Raw genomic sequence first — 14,217 nt, 5'->3', positions numbered from 1 at the left:
TTGAAGAAATGAGGAAGGATCTAAAAAGCGTAGATTGGGACAGGTTGTTCTCTGGCAAGGATGTGATTGATAAGTGGGAGGCCTTCAAAGGAGAAATTTTGAGAGTGCAGAGTTTGTATGTTCCTGTCAGGATTAAAGGCAAAATGAATAAAAATAAGGAACCTTGGTTCTCGAGGGATATTGGAACTCTGATAAAGAAAAAGAGAGATGTATAACATGTATAGGCAACAGGGAGGAAATAAGATGCTTGAGGAGTATAAAAAGAGTAAGAAAATACTTAAGAAAGAAATCAAGAGGGCTAAAAGAAGACATGAGGTTGCTTTGGCAGTCAAGGTGAGGAATAATCCTAAGAGTTTCTACAAGTATGTTAAGAGCAAAAGGATAGTAAGGGATAAAATTGGTCCTCTTGAAGATCAGAGTGGTCAGCTATGTATGGAACCAAAAGAAATGGGAGAGATATTAATTGGGTTTTTTGCATCTGTATTTACTAAGGAAACTGGAATGGAGTCTATGGAAATAAGGCAAACAAGTAGGGAGGTCATGGAATTTACACAGATTAAAGAGGAGGAGGTGCTTGCTGTCTTGAGGCAAATCAGAGTAGATAAATCCCCAGGACCTGACGGTATTTCCTCGGACCTTGAAGGAGACTAGTGTTGAAATTGCAGGGGCCCTGGCACAAAATATTTAAAATGTCGATATCCACGGGTCAGGTGCCGGAGGATTGGAGGATAGCTCATGTAGTTCCATTGTTTAAAAAAGGCTCAAAAAGTGAGCCTTAGAAATTATAGGCTATTAAGTTTGACATCAGTAGTAGGTAAATTATTGGAAGGAATACTAAGAGATAGGATCTACAAGTATTTGGATAAACGGACTTATTAGAAAAAGTCAGCATGGCTTTGTGCATGGTAGATCATGTTTAACCAATCTATTAGAGTTTTTCGAGGAAGTTACCTGGAAAGTGGATGAAGGGAAGGCAGTGGATGCTGCATACATGGACTTCAGTAAGGCCTTTGACAAGGTCCCGCATGGGAGATTAGTTAGGAAGATTCATTCGCTAGGTATACATGGAGAGGTAGTAAATTGGATTAGACATTGGCTCAATGGAAGAAGCCAGAGAGTGGTAGTGGAGGCCTGTGACTAGTGGTGTGCCACAGGGATCAGTGCTGGGTCCATTGTTATTTGTCATCTATATCAATGATCTGGATGATAATGTGGCAGATTGGATCAGCAAATTTGCTGATGATACAAAGATTGGAGGTGTAGTGGACAGTGAGAAAGGTTTTCATAGCTTGCAGAGGGATTTGGACCTGCTGGAAAAATGGTCTGAAAAATGGCAGACAGAGTTTAATACAGACAAGTGTGAGGTATTGCACTTTGGATGGAAAAACCAAGGTAGAACATACAAGGTAAATGGTAGGACACTGAGGAGTGCAGTAGAACAGAGGGATCTGGGAGTATAGATACATGATTCCCTAAAAGTGGCATCACAAGTAGATAGGGTTATAAAGAGAGCTTTTGGTACATTGGCCTTTATAAATCAAAGTATTGAGTATAAGAATTGGAATATAATGGTGAGGTTGTATAAGACATTGGTGAGGCCGAATTTGGAGTATTATGTGCAGTTTTGGTCACCTAATTACAGGAAGGACATTAATAAGGTTGAAAGAGTGCAGAGAAGGTTTACAAGGATGTTGCCGGGACTTGAGAAACTGAGTTACAGAGAAAGATTGAATAGGTTAGGACTTTATTCCCTAGAGCGTAGGAGAATGAGGGGTGATTTGATAGAGGTGTATAAAATTATGATGGATATAGATAGAGTGAATGCAAGCAGGCTTTTTCCACTGAGGCCAGGGGAGAAAAAACACAGGTCATGGGTTAAGGGTGAAGGGGGAAAAGTTCAAAGGGAACATTTGGGAGGGCTTCTTCACGCAGAGAGTGGTGGGAGTGTGGAATGAGCTGCCAGATGAAGTGAAGAATGTGGGCTCACTTTTGACATTTAAGAAAAACTTGGACAGGTTTATGGATGAGAGGGGTTTGGAGGGATATGGTCCAGGTGCAGGTCGGTGGGACTAGGCAGAAAATGGTTCAGCGCAGCCAAGAAGGGCCAAAAGGCCTGTTTCTGTGCTGTAATGTTCTATGGTTCTAAGGTTCTATTTTTTCCACCCTTGTCAAACTAAAGAAATTCCTCCTCATCTCTGTTCTAAATGGACGTCCCTCTATTCTGAGGCTCTACCCTCTGATCCTAAACTCAGCCACTATAGGAACCATCTTTGCCACATCTACTCTATCAAGGCCTTTCAGTATTAATTAGATTTCAATGAGATCCCCCCTGACTCTTCTAAACTCCAGTGAGTAGGGGCACAGAGTTATCAAACACACCTCATACCTTAATCCTTTCATTCCTGGAATCATTCTCCTGAGCTTCCTCAAGATCCTCTTCCAAAGGCCAGATAAGTGGCCCAAAATTGCTCACAATACTCCAAGTGCTGTCCTACCAATGCCTTATGAAGCCTCAGCATTACATCCTTGCCTTTCTATTCTACCTTTCTTGTCAGTTGTTAATGAATCTGTTTTGACCGCCATTTTAGGGATAAGTTTTCATAACAAAGCATCACTCTCAAGATGCTGGAGGAACTCAGCAGGTCAGGACAGTCAACATTAGGACAGACCCTTCATTAGGACCAAATCTCCTCCTGCAGGGCTTGGGGAAGGGGGGGGGGGGGGAGTACTGCTCTCATGGAAGTGTTTCCTTTTGGACTACCAAAGCAGGAAATTCCAATAGCACGAATGTAGAGAACAGCAGGGGTCCTGGCCAATATTCACTCCCAGTCAAGGTCACCAGCTCAATTTGGCCTTGCTACTTGATGTTTGCTACCATGGACAATTTGACTACCACAGCCCCCAAGTGGCTACACTTCAACAATGTCTCCTCTAATTTTTATTTACAACTGCATGGACAGACCATTGCTCTGAGTAGGGAATTGTTACACGACATGAAAACGATGTAGCCTTTTAGATGTTTTCTGTAATATGCATACTATGGAAATTGAAAAATCACGTACTTTTGAATTTACTTATTAATTGAAGGGTATAATGAAATACTGCACACAAAGAAAATCTTCCATGTTTTGTAAACTTGTTCTCATCTGTCTTTATTACAAATCTATTGTCTATTATCACTGTCCAGATCAATTTCACATCCTGATGAAAGCTACATCTAAATCCTCAATACATGATCTCAATGTTCCACTTACAATATGTTTCTGGATTTACATCCAATTGAATTTATGTTCGCAGTCAGCACTAGAAGCTTGAAATGTTCCAACAATGTCAACAAGAATTGACAGTTCTTCTAAGTCTTCATTTATAAGCACAATATTCAACATATCAGTGAATGTCTTAATTGAACCAGTTTTAACTTTCTTAGAAACAGTTTATTAACAATGACTTAAAGCGCAACTCCCCTGTGGCTTTTAATTCCCATTCCAACATGTCGGCCCATGGCCTCCTCTTGTACCACGATCAGACCACCCATTAGGGTAGAGTAGCAACACCTTATATTCCATTTGTATAGCCTCCAACCTGATGACATGAATATCGATTTCTCCTTCCAGTTAAAAAAAAATTCCTTCCCCACTGCTCTTCTGTTCCCCACAGTGGCTTCTTACCTCTTCGTACCTCCCCCTAAGTCCCCTCCTCCTTCTCTTTCTCCTATCGACCACTCTCCTCTCCTATCAGATTCCTTTAGACAGAGGAACAGAATTAGGCTATTCAGCCTATCAATTCTGCACCACCATTTCATCATAGCTGATCCATTTCCCTCTTAACCCCATTCTCCTGCCTTGTCCCCTGAACTTTCAGGTCATTCAAGAACCTGTCAACCTGCATCATAAATGCACCCAATAACCTGGCCTCCATAGCCACCTGTGGCAATGAAGTTCACAGATTTACCACTAAAGAAATCTCTCCTTATCTCCATTCTAATTGGATGTCCCCCTATTTTGAAGCTGTGTCCTCTGGTCCTAGACTCTCCCAACAAAGAAAATGTCTTCTTTATATCCACTCTATCTTGGCCTTTCAAAATTTGAGAGGTTTCAATGAGATTCCCCTCATTCTTCTAAATTCCAGTGAGTACTGGCACAGAGCCTTCAAATGCTCTTCATATGATAACCCTTTCAATCCCAGAATCATTCACCTCTGAACCTGCTCCAATGTCAGCACATCCTTCCTTAAATAAGCCCAGATCTGCTCACAATACTCCAAGTGAGGCCTCACAAGTGCCTTATACAGCCTCAACATTATATCATAGAACCATAGAACATTACAGCACAGAAACGGACCTTTTGGCCCTTCTTGGCTGTGCCAAACCGTTTTTCTGCCTAGACCCACTGGCCTGCACCTGGCCCATATCCCTCCATACACCTCTCATCCATGTACCTGTCCAAGTTTTTCTTAAATGTTGAAAGTGAGCCAGCATTTACAACTTCATCTGGCAGCTCATTCCACACTCCCACCGCTCTCTGTGTGAAGAAGCACCCCCCCATGTTCCCTTTAAACTTTTCCCCCTTCACCCTTAACCCATGTCCTCTGGTTTTTTTTCTCCCCTAGCCTCGGTGGAAAAAGTCTGCTTGCATTCACTCTATCTATACCCATCATAATTTTATATACCTCTATCGTCTCCCCTCATTCTTCTACGCTCCAGGGAATAAAGTCCTAACCTTTCAACCTTTCTCAGTAACTCAGTTTCTCAAGTCCCGGCAACATCCTTGTAAACCTTCTCTGCACGCTTTCAACCTTATTAATATCCTTCCTGTAATTCGGTGACCAAAACCGTACACAATACTCCAAATTCAGCCTTACCGATACCTTATACAACCTCACCATAACATTCCAACTACACCTCCAATCTTTGTATCATCAGCAAATTTGCTGATCCAGTTTACCACACTATCAACCAGATCACTGATAGAGATTACAAGTAACAATGGAAACAGCACTGATCCCTGGGGCACACCACTAGTCACAGGCCTCCATTCAGTGAAGCAATCCTCCACTACCACTCTCTGGTTTCTTCCATTGAGTCAATGTCTAATCCAATTTACTACCTCACCATGTATACCTAGCGACTGAACCTTCCTAACTAACCTCCCATGCGGGACCTTGTCAAAGGCCTTACTGAAGTACATGTAGACAACATCCATTGCCATCCCTTCATCCACTTTCCTGGTAACCTCCTCGAAAAGCTCTAATAGATTGGTTAAACATGACCTACCACACACAAAGCCATGTTCACTCTCCCTAATAAGTCCCTGTCCATCCAAATACTAAGAGTACTATCTCTTAGTACTCCTTCCAATAATTTACCTACTACAGACGTCAAACTTACTGGCCTATAATTTCCTGGATTACTTTTAGAGCCTTTTTTAAACAACGGAACAACATGAGCTATCCTCCAGTCCTCTGGCACCTCACCCGTAGATACTGACATTTTAAATAAGGGCCTCTGCAATTTCAACACTAGTCTCCTTCAAGGTCTGAGGGAATACCCTGTCAGGTCCTGGGGATTTATCTACTCTGATTTGCCTCAAGATAGCAAGCACCTCCTCCTCTACAATCTGTACAGGTTCCATGACCTCACGACTTGTTTGCCTCATTTTCATTGATTCCATGCCAGTTTCCTTAGTAAATACAGATGTAAAAAACACATTTAAGATTTCCCCCATTTCTTTTGGTTCCATACATAGCCGACCACTCTGATCTTCAAGAGGACCAATTTTATCCCTTACTATCCTTTTGCTCTTAATATGCCTGTAGAAGCTCTTAGGATTATCCTTCACCTTGACTGCCAAAGCAACCTCATGTCTTCTTTTAGCCCTCCTGATTTCTTTCTTAAGTGTTTTTTTGAACTCTTTATACTCCTCGAGCATCTTATTTCCTCCCTGTTTCCTATACATGTCATACATCTCTCTCTGCTTCTTTATCAGAGTTCCAATATCCCTACAGAACCAACATTCCTTATTCTTATTCACTTTGCCTTTAATCCTGACCGGAACATACAAACTCTGCACTCTCAAAATTTCTCCTTTGAAGGCCTCCCATTTACCAATCACACCCTTGCCAGAGAACAACCTGTCCCAATCTACGCTTTTTAGATCCTTCCTCATTTCTTCAAATTTGGCCTTTTTCCAGTTTAGAACCTCAACCGGAGGACCAGATCTATCTCTATCCATGATCAAGTTGAAACTAATGGTGTTATGATCACTGGAACCAAAGTGTTCCCTGCATACACTTCCGTCACCTGTCCTAACTTGTTTCCTAATAGGAGATCTAATATTGCATCCTCTCTAGTTAGTACCTCTATATATAGATTTAGAAAACTTTCCAGAACACATTTTACAAACTCTAACCCGTCTGGACCTTTAACAGTATGGGAATCCCAATCAATGTGTGGAAAATTAAAATCCCCTACTATCACAACTTTCTGTCTCCTGCAGTTGTCTGCTACCTCTCTGCAGATTTGCTCCTCCAATTCTCGCTGACTATTGGGTGGTCTACAATACAACCCTATTCATGAGGTCATACCTTTCCTGTTTTTCAGCTCCACCCATATGGCCCCGGTAGACAAGCCCTCTAATCTGTCGTGCCTGAGCACTGCTGTAACATTTTCCCTGACTAGCAATGCTACCCCCCCCCCCCGCCCCCACTTCATCCCTCTGCCTCTTTCACGTCTGAAAGCTCAGAACCCTGGAACATTAAGCGGCCAGTCCTGCCCCTCCTGTAGCAATGTTTCACTAATGTCTACAATGTCATAATTCCACGTGTCAATCCAGGCCCTCAGCTCATCAGCCTTCCCCACAATACTCCTCGCATTGAAATAGACACACCTCAGAAGATTATTACCACCACACACACCACTTCTATTTGTGACTTTGCATGAAACTTTAACATCATTTATTTTCACCCCCGCTCCACTATCTACTCTGTCACTCAGATTCCCATCCTCCTGCAAATCTAGTTTAAACCTCCCCCCAATAGCACTAACAAACCTCCTGCAAGTATATTGGTCCCCTTGTAGTTCAGGTGTAACCCGTCTCTCTTGTACAGGTCCCACCTGCCCCAGAAGAGGTCCCAATGATCCTGAAATCTGAAACTCTGCCCTGTACACCAGTTTCTCAGCCATGTGTTCATCTGCCAGAGCATCCTACTCTTACCCTCACTGGCACGTGGCACAGGTATCAATCCTGAGATTACCACCCTCGAGGTCCTGCTTTTTAACTTCCTACCAAGCGCTCTGTACTCATTCTTCAGGACCTCCTCACTCTTTCTTCCTACGTCATTGGTACCGATGTGTACCACGACATCTGGCTGCTCACCCTCCCATTTCAGAATGCTCTGCACGCGATCAGAGACATCCCTGACCCCGGGACCCGGGAGGCAACAAACCATCTGGGAGTCTCTGTTGTGACCACAGAACCTCCTATCTGTACCTCTAATTATCGAGTCCCCTATCACTACCGCTCTCCTCTTCTTCGCCCCCCCTTCTGCACTGCAGAACCAGACTCAGTGCCAGAGACCTGGCTGCCACAACTTGTCCCAGGTAAGCCATCCCCCCCAACAATATCCAAATCGGTATACCTGTTGTTGAGGGGTATGGCTACAGGGGAGCCCTGCTCTGCCTGCCCTTTCCCCTTCCCTCGCCTGACAGTAACCCAGTTACCTGTGCGCTGCTCCTTTGGCATAACTGCCTCCCTGTAGCTGCTATCTATAAACTCCTCATTCTCCTGAATGATCCAGAGGTCATCCAGCTCCTGCTCCAGTTCCCTAACGCGGTTTGTTAGGAGCTGCAGCTGGATGCACTTCTTGCAGATGTCATTGTCAGGGACACCAGAGATCTCCCTGACTTCCCACATCCTGCAAGAGGAGCATTCCAACATCCTACCTGGCATTCTCTCTGCTCTAAACAAACAAAACAAAACTTACCAAACCTACCCTCGCCTCTGCCTGTTCACGCTGAAGCCTGTTGAGCCAAAGCCGTCCCACTCTGACTCAGTCCACTCCAACGATGGCTGCTGTATATGGCGGTCTTTTTTTTAAACCTTTGGTGTGCGCCTGTGCAGTCTAGCCTCTGTGCCCTGTTCAGTTAAAAAAAATGGCTTCTCTCCAAGATGCCTTTACTTCTTCACTCTCCGCCTCTTGCTTCGATTTAAAAGACTGTTGAAAAATACCTCTCTTTTTAAAATCTTTGGTGCACTACATCACGCATCTGTGCAGTCTAGCCTCTGTGCCCCGATCAGTTAAAAAAAATCCTTGTTTTTATATTCTAGTCCTCTTGAAATGAGTGCTAACATTGCTTTCACCTTCCTCAACACTGATTCAGCCTCCAGTGGCCACCCATTTTAATTCCACTTCCCATTCCCATTCTGATATGTCAATCCATGGCCTCCTCTACTGCTGCGATGAGGCCACACTCAGGTTGGTGGAGCAACACTTTGTATTCCATCTGGGTAGCTTCCAACCTGATGGCATGAACATCGACTTCTTGAACTTCCAGTAATGTCCTCAACCCTCTTCTACACCATTCCCCATTCTCATTTCCCTCTCTCACTTTATTTCCTAACCTGCCCATCAACTCCCTCTGTTACTCCACCCCCTTTTCTCTCTTCCATGACCTTCTGTCCTCTCCTATCAGATTCCCCCTTCTTCAGTCCTGTATCTTTTTCACCAATCAACTTCCCTGCTCTTTGCTTCACCCCCTCCTCTCAGTTTCACTTATCACCTTGTGTTTCTTACTCTCCTGCCCCACTTTTGTTCTCTGACTCCTCACCGCTTTTCTCCAGTCCTGCCGAAGGGTCTCGGCCTGAAACGTTGAATGTACTCTTTTCCATAGGTGCTGCCTGGCCTGCTGAGTTCCTCCAGCATTTTGCTTGGGTATCCAGCATCTGCATATTTTCTCTTCTTTATTCCCAGTCTTTGCCTCCTGCCAATCATGCAATGCTCTATCCAAGCTAGTATCTTTCCAGTAACACCATAGGCTCTTATCTTGTTTAGCAGCCTCATATGTGGCACCTTGTCAAAAACTTTCTGGAAATCCAAGTGCACAACATCCATCAATTTTCCTTTGTCTACTTGCTTGTTAGTGTTGCCGCATGGCCAAGTGGCTAAGGCGTTGGTCTAGTGATCTGAAGCTCGCTAGTTTGACCCTTAACTAAGGCATCGTGTTGTGTCCTTGAGCAAGGCATTCAACCACACATTGCTCTGCGACGACACTGGTGCCAAGCTGTATCGGCCCTTGCCCTTCCCCTTCCCCTAGACAACATCGGTGGTGTAGATAGGGGACTTGCAGCATAGGCAACTGCCGGTCTCCCATACAACCCTGCCCATTTCCACAAATTTTTCAAAAAATTTCCACAGTTTTTCCTCATGAGCCAAACATCATTGACCTGCAGCTCCATTTCTTTAACACGTTCTCTGAGGAGTTGCAGCTCGGTGCACCTGCTGCAGATGAGGTTATCTGGGAGGCCAGAGGTCTCCCAGAATTCCCACATCCCACACAGAGAACAAAACACCGCCCCTGGAACCATCCTACTGCCTTAGTTACAGGTGAAGAATGAGCAAGAAAAATCTTACCAGATACTTACGTCACCCACACCTGTTCACCCAAGCCTGTTGAGCGAAAGCCAAAAGTCTCCCCACTCTAACACTGGCCCACTCCAACAATGCCACTCCACTTGCCCCTGCCTTATTTCTATTTGACCTTGGTTCATTCCTCTCCAGTCCTTTACTTTCCTTACCCACCTGGCTTCCTATCACCTTCTAGCTTCTAGCTATCCTCCTTCCCTTCCCCACCTTTTTATTCTGGCATCTTCCCCTTTTCTTTCCAGTCATGTATAAAGGTCTCATCCCGAAACGTTGGCTGTTTATTCAATTCCGTAGATGGTGACTAACCTGCTAAGTCCCTCCAGCATTTTGTGTGCATTGCTTTGGGTTTCCAGCATCTGCAGTCTCTCTTGTATTTCTGGTTTACCAACTTCCATTCTGTATTTATTGTTACAATTTAAAACAGTGTTGTAACTTGAAACACTGACAATATAAATACATTAAAAAATACATATAAAAAGTGTTTCAAAGTAAAAGTCTGGTACATTTATTATTTAGAAAATTAATGGATTATATTCACTAACACATAGTTAAAGGGCTTTTCACAATTATATTAAAATAGATTTCAAAATTATATTAACATCATATAATTTTGAAATCTATTTTAATATAAAAGAAAATTATAAAACTATAAACTATAAAAGAAAATTCTAGCTATGCAGCACAAGGGCTATGTGAGTGGGAGTATTTCAGTTACTGTGAAGCTGAGTAGCATAGAGGGAACTGTGTTTCAGAGATTCATTGGCTGTTGAGCACAATACAACACCAAGTCAAAGGGAATAGTGGGAGAGTGACTGAGTAATTTAGCTTTAGCTGAGTAGTGCACCAACTTCTCACTCAATGTCAGCAAGATCAAGGAGCTCATTGACCTCAGGAGGAGGAGACTAGAAGTTTGTGAGCCAGTCCTCATCAGGATATCAGAGGTGGAGAGTGTCAGCAACTTTAAATTCCTAGGCATTATCATTTCAGAGGACATGTCCTGGGCCCAGCGCGTAAGTGCCATTATGAAGAAAGCATGGCAGCGCCTCTACTTCCTTAGAAGTTTTCAATGATTTGGCATGATAAACGTCTATAGATGTGTGCGGAGAGTGTATTAACAGGTTGCATCATGGCCTGGTGTGGAAACACAAATATCATTGAATGGAAAATACTACAAAAAGTCCAGTCCATCACGGGTAAGCCCTCCCCACCACTGAGCAACCTACATGGAGCACTGTCACCGGAAAGTGGCATCCATCATTTGGGACCCCCACCATCTAGGCCATGCTCTTTTCTCCCTGCTTCTGCCATCAAGAAGGAGGAACCTGATGACCCACACCACAGGTCAGGGTAGTTACTATCCCTCAACCATCAGGCTCCTGAACCAGAGGGGATAAACTCACTGAACTGTTCCCACAATCTATGGACTCACTTTCAAGGATTCCTCATCTCATGACCTCAATATGTATTGCTTAGTTGTTTTTTATTTGCACAGTTTGTTGTCTTTTGCCCATTGGTTGTTTGTCCTGATGAGTGCGGTCTTCCATTGATTCTATTGTTTCTTGGATTTACTGGGTATGCCCAAAAGAAAGCGAATCTAAGGGTTTTATATGGTGTTATATATGTACTTTGAAAATAAACTTTCTTTGAATTTTGAACAGAATTTCAAATCTCACCAGAGCAGCTGTGGAATTTACTTTGTTTGTTAAATAAATCTGGATCAAAAAGCTGGAATTAGTAATGGCAAACTACCGTTTTTTGCCAAAACACACCTGAATGTAAGTCCAGAACCATGGTGATGTGTCTAACTCGCAACAGCTCTGAAACGATCCAGCAAGCCACTTAATTCAGGGGTAGTTAGGAAAGGGAAACAATTCCTAATAATTCATACATCTGAGTTATGAATGAAAATCTCCCTACTTGGGTGTGGCATGGTAATGCTGTGGCTAGTATAATGCTGTACAACACCAGTGATCAGAAGATCAGGGTTCAATTCCTGCTGCTGGCTATAAGGAGTTTGTATGTTCTCCCATGGGTTTCCTTCAGGCGCTCTAATTTCCTACCACATTCCAAAAGACATTGGGGTTAGGGTTAGTAAGTTGTGAGCATGCTATACTGGTGCTGGAAGTGTGGTGACACTTCAGGGCTGCCCCCAGCTTATCCTCAGGACACAGAACTATTCACTTTATGTTCCGATGTGCATGTGACAAGTAAAGCTTATTGAATCTTAACGTCCATATTCTTGCCTGAAATACATTTGTCCCTGAGTGATAAAGGTCCCTGAGAGATTCTTGCATTCTGCAGTGCATTGGTGCTTAACTCTTAACAATTACCTAGTAGCAGAGAGGGGCCAGCATATGGCTGTGTTGGTAATTATTATTTTAAGAGCAGTACTATCTTGTTTACCTCAGTGGTGTGAAATAATACTGGCAGCGTGTGTGAAAAAATCAGTCATGGCCGAATTGCTGTATGTCAGATGTGCAAAATCTGCAGAGTGACATCAGTGAGATCATGAATACAGATATTCTGTTCAGAAGCATCCAATTTTCATTTCAGAACTATATTGTATTTAAAAATATTTCATCTACAAAAGCCATTCGTGAGCCCAGAACACCTGAAAGCACTTAAGAGCCAGCAAAGGATTAAAATAGCTGTTTACAAGCAATGTGCTTGTGCAGAGACTGATGATGGATTCAGTGTAAGACCATCTGATTTTTTTTGTCATGACATTAATAATATTTATTACCCATTTAATGTTCTGGGAATGATTCCCCAATGAAATATTGCCATGGGACTTTTAATATAATCAGATTGTGATCTTCAGGTTATATTTATTACATGAACATTGAAAGATAAAGTGAAATGTGGCATTAACTATCAGCACACCCGAGAATGTGCTGGGGGCAGCCGGCTAGTGTTGCCATATATTCTGGCTCTAACATAGCATGCTCACGATGTTCAGCCAAACAACAAAAGCGGTAAACAGCTACAACAACAAAACAAGACTACAGCCCCTTTCCCACACTCCACAAAATCCACACACCAGTAGGCTTCTAGCCCCAAGAAAGGCCCAGATTAATGAACATCAGGCCACTCACTGATAGAGGTGACCCAGAGGCTTTGACCTTCAGGCCTCTCCCTCCGGACTCACTGACTTTGATCTTTGACCTTCAGGCCTCTCCCTCCGGACTCACTGACTTTGATCTTTGACCTTCAGGCCTCTACCTCTGGGCTCACTGACTTTAATCATCAGCCATTGGGCCTCTCCCTCCGGACTCACTGACTTTGATCTTTGACCTTCAGGCCTCTACCTCCGGACCCACTGACTTTGATCTTCGGCCATTGGGCCTCTCCTTCCGGACTCACTGACTTTGATCTTCGGCCATTGGGCCTCTCCCTCCGGACTCACTGACTTTGATCTTTGACCTTCAGGCCTCTACCTCCGGACCCACTGACTTTGATCTTCGGCCATTGGCCCTCTACCTCCGGACTCACTGACTTTGATCTTTGACCTTCAGGCCTCTCCCTCCAGACTCACTGACTTTGATCTTCGGCCATTGGGCCTCTCCCTCCGGACTCACTGACTTTGATCTTTGACCTTCAGGCCTCTACCTCCAGACTCACTGACTTTGATCTTCGGCCATTGGCCCTCTACCTCCAGACTCACTGACTTTGATCTTTGACCTTCAGGCCTCTCCCTCCGGACTCACTGACTTTGATCTTTGACCTTCAGGCCTCTACCTCTGGGCTCACTGACTTTAATCTTCAGCCATTGGGCCTCTCCCTCCGGACTCACTGACTTTGATCTTTGACCTTCAGGCCTCTACCTCCGGACCCACTGACTTTGATCTTCGGCCATTGGGCCTCTCCTTCCGGACTCACTGACTTTGATCTTCGGCCATTGGGCCTCTCCCTCCGGACTCACTGACTTTGATCTTTGACCTTCAGGCCTCTACCTCCGGACCCACTGACTTTGATCTTCGGCCATTGGCCCTCTACCTCCGGACTCACTGACTTTGATCTTTGACCTTCAGGCCTCTCCCTCCAGACTCACTGACTTTGATCTTCGGCCATTGGGCCTCTCCCTCCGGACTCACTGACTTTGATCTTTGACCTTCAGGCCTCTACCTCCAGACTCACTGACTTTGATCTTCGGCCATTGGCCCTCTACCTCCAGACTCACTGACTTTGAGACTGTTGGTCTTCTACTTCTGGACCTCACCCTTTGGACTTGCCTTGATTTCTGGACCCTGCTGATCCAACCTCTGATATTGTTCCCAACAGTCCTGTATTATCGGGGATCTGTGGGAAGAAAGGAATTGTTGATGCTGTCAATTCCTTGTTGTTTTTGCTTGCCTATAACTACTGATGAGACCCAAAGATAGGAGATAGAATGAAGCTGCAACTTAAAGTATTCCTTTATTCAGTAAATCCATGCCATTACAAAATCTCAAGTTCAATTGTACATCGCCAGGCATGATTATATAAATGATATACACAAAGAACATCCAAGGCGTAGATTGGAACCACGATCAATTAGTGAAGTCAGCCTGGAATTGATTGTCAGTTGATCAATAGGTG

The sequence above is a fragment of the Hemitrygon akajei genome, chromosome 5 (genome assembly GCF_048418815.1).
Source record: "Hemitrygon akajei chromosome 5, sHemAka1.3, whole genome shotgun sequence".
Taxonomy (NCBI): Eukaryota; Metazoa; Chordata; class Chondrichthyes; order Myliobatiformes; family Dasyatidae; genus Hemitrygon; species Hemitrygon akajei.
This window is presented reverse-complemented; position numbering follows the sequence as displayed.